Here is an 11,884-nt window from a genome sequence, read left to right on the forward strand (position 1 = left end):
CATTTTTACTTTTTTTAAGGAAAAATTTTAACTAATCGAAGGTAAACAATTCGAATCGAATACTTTTAAATTTTAATTTAATTTTTAATTTTCGCAATTAAAGACAACTGACAAACTAATTGGTACCGAAAGGCCGGTTCAAGGGTGTTAATCCTTCCTTGACCGTAATCGACTCCCGAACCCGACACGTTTCTGGTATAATGCAGATCAGATAAGATGGTATCTGACCCACCTAAATTCATTTTAAAGTGGTTGGTGGCGACTCCAATCCATTAAATCTAAGTTGAAGCCCAATTTCGGGGCCCAACCGAAAGACGGTTCCAACACTTGTAAACATTTTCTAAATCTAAAATACTAACAAAACCTTGATCTCGAGCGAAACTTACATGCACAATATGCAACCACCAGCAAACTGCCTCTGTTTTCAATAGTGGATGAAGCACAAAGGGAACATCTTGATGACGGAAGTACAGTACACAAAAGCGAGGAGAGCCCTAGCACGACAAAATTCATTTCTTATGAGCTCCATGATACTACCTCTGCCCCTCACGTCGACAATGGCGATTGTACACAGGCCCCCATTGGGGTAATCTTATTCCGTTAGTTTTATGATGAAATAATAATTGTATTACATTATCAAAATAATAGTTTCTTCTTGGAATATAATGGTGTACATTCTGAAATTCATTTGTCGCAACCGTCCTTCGGGTGAGGCCGAAATTAGATTTTGACTTAAATAAATGTGTTAGATCCGCCACCGATCATTTGTTTTTAAAAATAAAATAAAAAATTAGATTGATCGGACACCTCGATTTATCCTCTTACATGATCTGCATTTTACCAGAAATATGTCAGGTTCGGGAGTCGCTTACAATCAAGGAAGGATTAACACCCTTGTACTGCCCTTTCGGTACTAATTTAATTTCTCGGTTGTCTTAATTACGAAAATTAAAAGTTAAATTAAAATTTAAAACTCGATCCAAATTACTTACCTTTGATGAGTATTTTTGATTTAATGGAAGTCCTAAAAGAGGTATTAAAATAATAATAATAATAATAATAATAATAATAATAAATAATTTAAAAAATATATATAATACTACAAAACAAAAAAATTAGGACATCATAGTAAGATGAATAAAATAATAAAAAGAATAAAATTGAAATTAAATTAAAATTAGGAGGTAAAATTACAAATGGTAACTGAAATTGGACTACGCTTCAAAACTGGGATGACTACGGAAATGATTTAAGAAACTTGTAATTACACACAAGTCCTTCCTATAAATACCCCAATTTAAACTCAAAATTCATTTCTAATTCATTCTAACAAAAAATCTCCCTCTCCTCTTTTCAAAACACTCTCGATGCTTCTCACCCCGGCCGAACAGTCGGCCCCTTACCAACACAGCTCCGTCGTTGCTTCGCACTCCAACCACCACCACCACCAGAATCTTAAAACCCTACCTCAAATGTTTTTCTTACCATCCCTATACCAAAATTGAAACCCAAATCCCCAAAATATCCCCTAAACAGTGTAGATCTAAATTGAAAGGTTCAATTTTACCTTTTCCGACGTGCCTTTCAACTTCTGGTGACCGATTCCTTCCTAAGTCGATGTTAACATTGTGTTTATATTCATTTTGCTTACGTTAATGCTTTGCTTGACATTGATTTTTGTGGTATGTTTTCAATTTTTTTGTATCCTTGCCTATTGTGTTGTTTTTCGTGGTATGTTTTGCTCTGTTGCTTGGTTTACTTAGGTTGTTTTAATGATTTTATAGCTCTGATTTTTGTCCCCTTCTCTCGGTGTTCATCGGGGGTATTTATAACCCCCTTGTTGAGGTTTGTTTCTAGTGTTTTTGGGTTTTTTATCCCCGTTTCTCGATTTGTTTACGGTTAAGGGTTGTTGCTTGACTAGCTAAACGGGATGGGTCAGTCCCAATTTAGCCGGGATTCTTCGACCTTGGTTGCTTTGTGATCGACTTTCGGTCGAAAATTTCTCCTAGTCGCCTGGTATTCCCTTGATGCTCTGTGACTGTTGGATCAGGTGGCTAAATTCAACGGTATTACCTTTATTGAAACACGAATGATGACACACACTAATTTATTACTTGCAAAAAATATGTGGCATAAAAAAATGTCATGTTTTTTAAAATCTGAACGATTTATGACTTACACTAATGTGTGTCATATTTAATAGTCATAATCCAAAAAATTTACAAAAAAACAGAGTACACTTTTAATTGTGTGTCATATGTAAAAGTCGTCTTTTAATTTTCCCCCCATAATTTTCATCATTTCCCGCTTCTTCCCCTCGATCATCAGTTCACACTAAACCTATGTTTCCCTTTTTCTCTTTGCATTCATGTTACCAAGAAACACGATATTGAGAGATCAGGTGGAGAATCTTCTTCCCCAAACCCTACCCTCCAAAATCCAAACGAGAGCACCCAAAATCATCTAAGGAGAACTAATAAAGGGGGTAAGAAATACAATGGTTAGAAGAGCCCAGTGGTTGTAGGAGCGGAAAAAATTGAACAAAATCCTTGTTTGTTTCATTTTTATAAAGCCAGGAGATTATTATTGTTCCATTAAGAAGAAATGGCCAACGATCCAGAGAAGAGGTTTCATTCCATCTTGGACAAGCTCTTCCACTCCAGGTTTTCTTTTTTCTATTTGTTTTTAAGTTTTAACTACTGATTTATTTGATGAAACTTGAAATTTCAATTAAATCTCATCACTACTGCTATTTTTTTGTATATAAAATGTATTTTTAATTATAATTAATGGGTAGTTCATCGCCACCGGGAACGGGAATGGGGAGACAAGAACAATTATTAGGAGTGAAGAAACGCCCAAATTCAACGTATTCTTTAGCAACGGAAGAGAATCAGCATGGCATAGGTGCCAGTGAATCTCCACTTTGCAGACCATGGGATAGAGGAGATCTTCACAGGAGATTATCAACTTTCAAATCCATGACTTGGTTTACTAAACCCAAGGTTTCTATTCTATCTTCTATATATTCTTACCCTACCCTTTCCTATGCTTTTTTCGATTTTATTTAATTCAAAGAGATGATAATATTTTCCATTCTTTTTAGGTAGTAAATGCTGTTAATTGTGCTATGAGAGGTAAGGTCAATGTGGATATGGACATTCTGGCCTGTGAATCATGCGTAGCACATCTCCTGTTTTCGACCCCACCTTCTTGGACACAGCAGCAAGGCATGTTATGTATCTAATATTGCTTAATTTTGGCCAGATAGTTTGAAAATTCTGGTATTTGCAGGCTAAATTAGATATCATTCTTTTATGTTCTTCAGTTGCGAATGTGGTCTCGGTGTTTAGCTTAAAGCTGGATAGTGGACACAAATTGACTTGCCCTTGGATTGACAATGTCTGTTATGAAAGACTAGCTGAATTTCCTCCCACTACGCCTGCTTATTTGGTTGATAAATTCCAGGCTAGATCGAACTCACTCTTTTAACTTATGCCTCTTCCAGTAATTTCGTCTTCAGTCATTGAATTTATGAGAAGTCCTCAACTCGAAGAATTTCTCAGACAACCCCTAATGGTGGATTATCTGAAAAAGAATGCTGAATTTTCTCAAATAAATGTACAGAGATGGATCTGTGTGGATTATGCTAACTTGTACTATCAGTATGAAACTTGTTTTTCATTGTAGTTTGCAATTACAAGCATATTAGGGTTGAAAATTTTTACAGTCTTAGCTTCATAGGAACATGTACACTTAAACATGCATTTCTTTTCTGAAATTCCTTCTACTGCATTTTCATATCATTCCACCTGCTTTGGTAAAAAAGAGTGATAATAATCCAATGTTTCTCCAATTTATGACTTTACAAGTTTAACATTTTCTGCATTGATGATTGTGGTTTTATCATTTATACATTCATGAGTTCTTGTTGGTGTTAAAGATTTATTAATTTGGAAAATTTTTAGGCTCAAAAGCTTATAAGTCTTTGTGGCTGGGAACCATGTCCACTACCATACATTGTTAACTTCAATGATGGTCAGAATCAGTTTGTCAAAGATGTTGAAACTTTAAGTTCACCCCAGGGAGTTGAGTATGGACTAAATTTGTGTCTCAACTTCTATGCAGCTGATGAAAATGAAAATTTGGAGACAAATAAAGACTCTGCGAATTCTTTTAGATTGCAGTATGATCCCAAATATGTTGTTTGTGCAAGAGATGATAATTTTAGAAACGTCACACCATTAGAAGGAACCAACGTTGCTGCAATGGAAATTTCTCCTTATGCTAGTACAGATGATTCTAATATGGGGGTTCAAATAGAGAGGTCTCAGAATGTAATCCAAGATTCTTGCCAAAGTAATAACTTACTTGAAAAGGTAGACAATGATAGATCTTTCAATATAGCGGTAAAAGATTCTGATACCACACATATTGGAGAGTCTTCTATCATGATCCAAGGTGCTAATGTTTCTCCTAGAAATGAAGGAACTAAGGATAATGATTCATCAGTTATGATTATATCCGAACAGTGCCATCCAGAACAACTTGCAGAAACAGAGAAGGTTTATGATGAAGAAATTTGTTTATATAATCAAAACTCTACTTGTGTTGCCTCTTGCTTGGAAGCTTATGTAAATGTTGATGGTACATGCAAAAAGACTTCAAGAGAAGACAAAACTTGTGCCAATAGTGAGCAAGGGGTGATTACTGAAGTCCAGACTACTCAAACCAATAAGGTCTTAATTTGTCCCAAAGGTAAGCATTAATGCATTATTATTTGTAATCAATAAGTTTAATTCTCAGTATTATTGGAAACGTTCTTTAATAAAATGTAAGTTCCACTAGCAATATGCCTTTTGTTCCTAATATTTTCAATGTTGTTAACTAGTTCCCTTTGTTTGGGGCTCTGTTCCTATGCTTTTAACTGATTTATGAATTTCTTGTTTTTGCCTTTATGATATCCTTTGTGTATTCTATTTTTTATGCATATAACATCACAAGCTTATTTCAAAGTTAAATTACTATTAATGGTCTATTCCCGAGGACATTTAACTTATATGTGACTTCTGTGGTTACCAGTTGATCGATATGTAATGTAGTAATCTAATTTCTAAATCAGTGCGATTGAGTAATTCTTGTTTCCATACTTTTGCATTATTGTCGTCTTTCCCACTTAGAGGGATTGTAATTGGAGTTCTATGTGCCAAGGTGGGTATTTGAGTTGTACTATATTTCCCGTTTAGAAGTTGTGAATTAAGCATGTTGATAAACATCTCAAGTATCAAATCCGCTATTCTTTTCTTGAGGTAGAGTTAATTGAATTATTTTGATTCTTAGTTTTGACATAATTGGACTGCTTAGCGTTGTACTATTCTTGTTCCTTATCACTTCATTTTCAATTTTCTTTTGCAGATATACAATGAGCAAATAACATATTTATTAGATCCGAATCAAAGAAACCTGCAGGTAGAATGGATTATTATTTAACTTTTCAGTTTCCAAATCAATGTTGTTTTGTAACTTTTCTATATATTGGTAATTGCTGATGAAACTTAGATGGTGTTTTATTGGTTTTATGGCTTAATTGGGTAAATCCAAAGAAACGTTGTGGATTTTGTGCTATAATCCTTTTGATACACCAAAAAAGCTGATTTTTGGCTTTTTGTTGGATTGTACATGGATTCTTAAGTTGTCTCGATCTAATCTAGATATCAAGATGTGTGCGTTATTTGTTAGAGATGAGATTTATCTAAATTCACTTAGACCAGGAAAGTTTAGTTGAATGCCCTTCTTTGTTTGATTGATTAAGGATGTTCAGAGTTCAGACCCACTATGTTACTCCTTATAATCATTGGAATATAACTAATTTTGGTAAATGGATATCAATCACCTTTTCCTCTGAGCGAAATAGAATTTAGTAGCATGTATGTTGCAAGTTTGAATGAAAATCATCATTATAACCGAGAAGGATAGGTGAATTACCCATATGTAAATAGAAGTATCCCCTTAAATAACAATGTAACTGTGAGAAATGAAAAGTAAAGCTTTTAAAGCTTAAGATACCTTTACCACAAATTGACTTGATTTTTCGTTCTTTTCATATTACTTAGTGATTAGTGATAACTTGATAACCATAAATGAAAATGTTTGCTCTTTACAAATGTTTGAACTACTTTATGTTTTCACCTGAAGATTGTTGATGCTTGATTAATATATTCAAAGTATTAATTCCTATATGTCATCAGCAGTTGGTTCAAATAAGGAGTAGAAACCAAAGGTGATCAGCTCTAATTTTGGGAAGGGTTCGGGAACAACTGGTGCATCTGATGTTCCTACTAGTTCAGTTGAAGCCAATGCTCATTCGCAACCTGTTTCAAGAGTTCTCGACTCTGAAGAAGCAACTTCAAAATTACAGAAGAAGCTAGAGGATTTGCATCTCCCGCAATGTCGACATGTTTGATATTCACAAAGAATGAGTATCTTATTTGGAAAACTTTATTATGTCGTGATATTTTGTATCGACATATGATTACAATATTTTTGATAACTTAATGTTAATATATTGTATGCAAATGAATTGCTTATATATAATATGATATATATATTTAGTATTATGATGCATTAAATGTGATTTAGTTTGATTATTTGTCAATCTACAATATATATATATATATATATATATATATATAATTTACAACATAGAATCACGACACACGAATGTGTGTCATCTTTTCTAATGGCGTGTGCTTCAATGACACGCAATGTAAGTCATAAATGCGTGTCATAAATTTATGACACACAAATGTGTGTCATCTTCATTTATGACGGGGGCTTCAATGACGCGCAATGAGCGTCATAAATGCGCATCATAAATTCATGACGCACAATTGCGTGTCATATGAGTTTCATGTCGGTGGCTTCAACGACAGGCATTTGTGTGTCATCCACACCCATAGATGACGCGCATTGCGCGTCATTAAAGGGTTTTTTTCTAGTAGTGTAGTGCAGTCAGTAATAAGAAGTGAATAACAATGAAGTATCTTGGTCTAAATGATTGACAAGTATCACAATATTGGGATCGGTAGTTCAATCGGACTCAAAATCCTGATAATTCAATACATAATCTTAAATACCACAAATCATCACTCTATCCTTATTGAGTTAAATTACTGAGAATTCTCCAAGAATCAAAATGTCTGATGTTTGTTTGAATAATAGAATCACTCATGTCATACTTGAAATCTTAAGTAACTCTGATACAAAAGATTATGAATATCTTCCTGATCACCAAGTTGCTCTGAAGAATATATATCCTCTAATGTATTCCTTATGTGACATGTAAATATTTTACCTGTTTTAAAACGTGATTTTTCAAAATTTCGGATTTACTGATGTTTTGATTTACTTTTAACTGAACTATGGCTACGTGATATGTATCCTCTGATTACCTGTTTTAACTAGAAAATATACTCGTTCCTTTATGGATCATGGAATTTACTAGTTACTACTTGAACTGTTTTATTGGGACATTATTTGGGTATACTGGAGTATGGAGGTTCAGCTCTGATCAAGCTGGTAAATCCTTACAAATCTAAGGTGACCCTTCGTAGGCTCTGAGGCCCCAAGAAACTTTATTTGGTAGACTCTCAGGCCCCAAGATACTTCCTTGGGTAAATCATGGGATTGTATATGGTGTACGGGTGGAGGGTGTTATATGGTTCATTTTATTGTCACTCTTACGAGGTTTTAGTGGATCACGATCTTGTTATTACAATTTACTGTTAAATCTGATTTCTACTGGATGTTGTATCGGTAGGATTCTGGAGTATGGAGGTTCATCTCTGATCAAGATGGTAAATCCTTACGGACCTAATGAGACCCTTTGGTAGGCCCATAGGCCCCAAGGTACTCCCTTAGGGTGGCTTCTTTGTTGTGTGCTTAGGGTAAGACCTTATGGATGCAATTCTAGAGAACTGCATAACGGTGTTCGATTGGAGGGCATTATTGTGGTTTTAAAATATGTTTTTAACTACTAACATTTTTAAAGGATCTATATACATTACCACGTTTTGTTGGAACACACTAGACATCCTATTCCGATCTTCTGAACTTGGTTCTCTGAATTTTTTCTATGAACTGAAATCGTCATGGCTTTTACTCAAAGAAATATGAATGAAACCTCAGCTCAATAAGAAAACCTATATATGATTGAGTTAATAAGGAAAATTTATGCTTTTCCATTTATCTACACGTCCTTCAGCATCACTTGGTAGTTCTGTGTTACTGAGCTTCCAAAAGCTCACTCTTTTACTCTCTATTTCAGGTTAAAAGAATCGATCCAGTGCAACTATCAACTTTGGTATTGGGAGTTCTATTTGGCTTTGCTTGTAGAGTATGATACAAGTGTAATTATGGGGCATGTATGTCATATTTGATTTTTTTAATAATGAGTCTGGAACTTGTATGCATTTATAAATTGTTTTACGATTCTACATGTTTTAACAAAAAAAATTAAATTTTGCTGGATTTTTATTATGGGTCTCTCCGGTGACCCTAATGTGACACCTAAGATCGGATCGAGTCACCCGTATCAATTTGTGGGAGTTACAGAATCCCTCATACCGATCATTCTCCAAATCCATTTATCATAAAGAGCTACACCAAAACACTAACGTCCTAACTGATTATGGATCCTTCTTAATTTTTTATAGTGCCTTTGACTATCCTTGTAAACATTTTATGCAACTAAAATACTAACAAAATCTTGATATCGAGGAAAACTTGCATTCAATATATGCAACCACTAGCAAATTGCCTCTGTTTTCAATAGTGGATGAAGCACAAGGGGAATGAACTCCATGATACTACCTCTGCCCCTCACGTCGACAATGGCGATTGTACACAGGCCCCCATTGGGGTAATCTTATTCCGTTAGTTTTATGATGTAACAATAATTATATTACATTATCAAAATGGTAGTTTCTTCTTGGAATATGGTGGTGTACATTCAGAAATTCATTTGTCGCAACCGTCCTTCGGGTGAGGCCGAAATTAGATTTTGACTTAAATAAATGTGTTAGAGTCGCCACTGATCATTTGTTTTTAAAAATAAAATTAAAAAAATTAGATTGATCGGACACCTCAATTTATCCTCTTACATGATATGCATTTTACCAGAAATATGTCGGGTTCGGAGTCGCTTACAATCAAGGAATTATTAGCACCCTTGTACTGCCCTTTCGGTACTAATTTAATTTCTCGGTTGTCTTAATTGTGAAAATTAAAATTTAGAATCGATCCAAATTACTTACCTTTGATGAGCATTTTTGATTTAATGGAAGTCCTAAAAAAGGTATTAAAATAATAATAATAGTAGTAATAATAATAATAATAATTTAAAAAATATATATAATACTGCAAAACAAAACAAATTAGGGCACCATAGTAAGACGAATAAAATAATAAAAAGGATAAAATTGAAATTAAATTAAAATTAGGAGGTAAAATTACAAATGGTAACCGAATTGAACTACGCTTCAAAACTGGGATGACTGCGGAAATGATTTAAGAAACTTGTAATTACACACAAGTCCTTCCTATAAATACCTCCATTTAAACTCAAATTTCATTTCTAAGTCATTCTAACAAAAAATCCCCCTCTCCTCATTTCAAAACACTTTCAATGCTTCTCTCCCCGGCCGAACAGTCGACCCCTCACCGACAACTCGTCGTTGCTTCGCCACTCGACCACCGCCACCGGTGGACAGAATATTAAAACCCTACCTCATAATGTTCTTCTCACCACCCCTATGCCAAAATCGAAACCCAAATCCCCAAAATATCCTAAACAGTGTAGATCTAACTGAAAGGTTTAATTTTACCTTTTTTGGTGTGCCTTTTCAACTTCCGGTGATCGATTCCTTCCTAATCCGATGCTAACATTGTGTTTATATTCATTTTGCTTACATGAATGCTTTGCTTGACATTGATTTTTGTGGTATGTTTTCGATTTTTTCGTATCCTTGCCTGTTGTGTTGTTTTTCGTGGTATGTTTACTGGGTGTTTGGCTCTGTTGCTTGGTGTACTTATGTTGTTTTAATGATTTTGTAGCTCTGATTTTTGTCCCTTTCTTGGTGTTCATCGGGGATATTTATAACCCCCTTATTAAGGTTTGTTTAGTGATTTTGGGTTTGTTTTTAGTGATTTTGGGGTTGTTTATCCCTATTTCGATTTGCTTGGGGTTAAGGGTTGTTGCTTGACTGGCTAAACGGGATGGGTCAGTCCCGATTTAGCCGGATTCTTTGGCCTTGATTGCTTTGTGACCGACATTCGACCGAAATTTCACTTGGTCGCCTGATATTCCTATAACATCCTCAATACCAGGTTAGTGACCAAATTGTAAAGTCTCAGAAATTAGTGATTAAAGTAGGATAAATGAATAGTTAATGATTTATTGGAAATATGATAAAAGTTATTTAGTAATTATAGAATGAATTAAAGGGTAAAATGGTCAATTGACAAGTAAGATTTTTATTTTTCCCTTTATAAGATAAGGAACCATGTGGAAGAGGAGATAATTCTCCAGAGTTTTCTTTCTTCTTCTTCTTCTCGTATCTCCAAGCTCAAAGGTGAGTTTAATTTCAGCTGTTTAATTCTTGGATTTATAAGTTTATTTTGATTCTTTGAGTATTATATAAGCTTAAGGAAAGCTTATATAAGCTTTAAACATCAAGAATAAGAATTAAAAAGGAAATTATATGAAGGGTGTAGAAATGGACTTTTGTTATAGAAAGGTTTTTAAAGTTCTAATGCTGGATTTGACTTGTCAAGGTCTAATTAAGAAGTTAGAAGCAATAGAATGAATTTGGAACATGTTAGAAATTGAGTATGATTCTTGAATTTCATAAGGAAGATAGGATTTTGAGGTTAAAGATGATTTACATGGATATAAGTTGGTTTAAGTAATGGTAGTTGAGTTTAATGACATAATAGAACTTAAAATAGAAGAATTAAGGGAAGAATTGATGATTTTCGTGCTAAAATGCAAATTATGGGCAAGGTGTATCGATGCATATTCAATGTGCATCGATGCACTCTTTAAAGAAGAAACATCGAATGCAATTGGTGCATCGATGCATAAGGAGTGCATCGATGCATCCCTTAAAATGAAAACATCAAGGTAATTTGTGTATCGATATGGGTAGTGCATCGATGCACATGTTAAAGAATGCATCGATGCACTGTAGAATGCATCGATGCACTTCAAGGGGAAATTGAAATAGACATTTCTTTTAGTCTAAGAAATGATAGTTTAGAGTATATCAATTGGATACTGATATGTATCAATATGTGATTATGTAGATATCGAACACGAACAAGTTCCGGAACGATCATCAAGTTAAGATTCGATCGAAAGAAAGGAAAATCATAAAAGTGGATTGGAACTTAGCGAGGCTCAGGTGAGTGCATATTAATTCATTTATGGTGCTAAATGGAAACAAGACTTGTGACAAGTCTATTTCCTATGTTGAATGCATGAATATATGATTATACGTATATGCATGACATAAATTGTATGTATGTATGATTATATATGTTAACATGCTTTTGAATGTAATGATATGAGAAATATGTGCTATGTGATGTATATATATGAGCCATATGAAAGGATATATGTGAACATGAGAAAACAAAGTATAAGATATAAGCTATGTAATCTTATGAGAATATGAAAAGAAGCTATGAGCTTATATGACGTGATATGAAAGTGTACATGTGAATATGTGACATGCTAGATTGTTAATGCCCATGTTTGTGTAAAGAGAGCTAGAGGTATAGTTGGTATGCCAAGAGTCGAGGGTTCTACGTGGTCCTTCGGGAC

General features: G+C 34.2%; 1 long non-coding RNA gene across 1 annotated transcript; it reads left to right on the plus strand.

The window, feature by feature from the left end:
- Positions 1-1,716: 1,716 nt before the first annotated feature.
- Positions 1,717-4,584, plus strand: LOC120138418. Its single transcript, XR_005517536.1, has 3 exons — positions 1,717-1,728; positions 3,978-3,984; positions 4,408-4,584. It is a non-coding gene; the product is annotated as an uncharacterized LOC120138418 (long non-coding RNA).
- The last annotated feature ends 7,300 nt before the right edge of the window (positions 4,585-11,884 follow it).

Source organism: Hibiscus syriacus, unplaced genomic scaffold (assembly GCF_006381635.1).
Source record: "Hibiscus syriacus cultivar Baekdansim isolate YM2019G1 unplaced genomic scaffold, ASM638163v2 tig00110691_pilon, whole genome shotgun sequence".
In the NCBI taxonomy this organism is placed as follows: Eukaryota; Viridiplantae; Streptophyta; class Magnoliopsida; order Malvales; family Malvaceae; genus Hibiscus; species Hibiscus syriacus.